We start from the raw sequence: 1291 nt of genomic DNA on the forward strand, positions 1-1291 counted from the left end.
GACAAAGCAGTAATATCTATTACAGCAAAGTAGACTGCAACACTTTGCAGGTGGACACATGAAACAAACCAGCACAAACACATAACAGGCCTGACTTCAAAAGCAGACTAAATTGAGTAATTAAAGAGCAGCGTATTGGCAAACTCTGAAAGGAATATCCCACACACACGTGTGTCTATGTATTTTTGGAAAAGCCAATCTGTTCAGGGATTACACTTAAAATGTCGCACAGCCCTTAAAGATTCACAAGAGGCCTGAACTCATTCATAAAACATGCATTTTCATGTCCCAGACTCCCTTTCTCTCTCTCTCTCTCTCTCTCTCTCTCTCTGTAAATGGAAATGGAATGGCATAGTCTGTAGCCACAACAAAGCCACTGAAGTCCATATTTATAAAGAGGCATCTATTTTTAGGTGGAAAAGACCAAAAGAGAAAGAGAGAACGTGAAAAGATTAAGACGACCAATCTCAACTCTTCTTAATGCAGAATAACTCTGTGTATGTGTTTTGTCTCTGGTGGTAGGGGAGAGGAGGGGGTAGGCTGTAATTATTTTAAAGCAACAGATGTCTCCACATGAAGACGACCACACAGCACTGTGCACAACATGCACAGAAATACACACACAACCACATCACATGTAAAATAAGAGGTACCAAAATTTCATCTATCGTAGTAGTAGTCCAGCCGGAAGACGGAAAAGAGAAAGAGCCTGTTTTTGCCTGGAAACTAAGTTAAAGGAAGAGAGGACACAGCCACCCAGAAGGGCTCAGTGAGAATGAAATAATTCTCAAACTCAGACTTTAGGCCAGTGACTTAATCAACCTCCATCGCTTCAGCGCTGTCACCCAGGGGATCATTGAATGTCAGGTCACTCTGCTTGTTACCAGCTTTTGAATCACTCAAAATTATGACTGATCTGTCCTTTCTACAGTAACCTGTCAGGATAATGTTAAGATATTCTGTTCATGCCGATTGCGGGAAAAAAAAGTTGGGTCAAAGCCACATGGGAAAAGGACTGAATGATTTAACAGCTACGCCACACAAGCACTTATGAGAAGAAGCCTGGGTAAATTACTTGTTCGATAGTAAAGTAAGAAAAGTAAAAAGTGAAGTTAGTGACAAGCTATGTATCTGCCTCCATCTGTAATACCTATTTTTATTTTCAACATTTATTGTATCACATGCAGTAGGATTTTAGCTGTGACGCTAATGCTCGGACATCCCAAAGATCCTCATTTAATGCCACAGAACCCCTTAAAGTTGGTGGAATATCTGAATCAACGCACATTTT

Source organism: Micropterus salmoides, unplaced genomic scaffold, assembly GCF_014851395.1.
Source record: "Micropterus salmoides isolate LMB-PRFRI ecotype aquatic unplaced genomic scaffold, ASM1485139v1 Ms_hic_scaffold_1954, whole genome shotgun sequence".
Taxonomy (NCBI): Eukaryota; Metazoa; Chordata; class Actinopteri; order Centrarchiformes; family Centrarchidae; genus Micropterus; species Micropterus salmoides.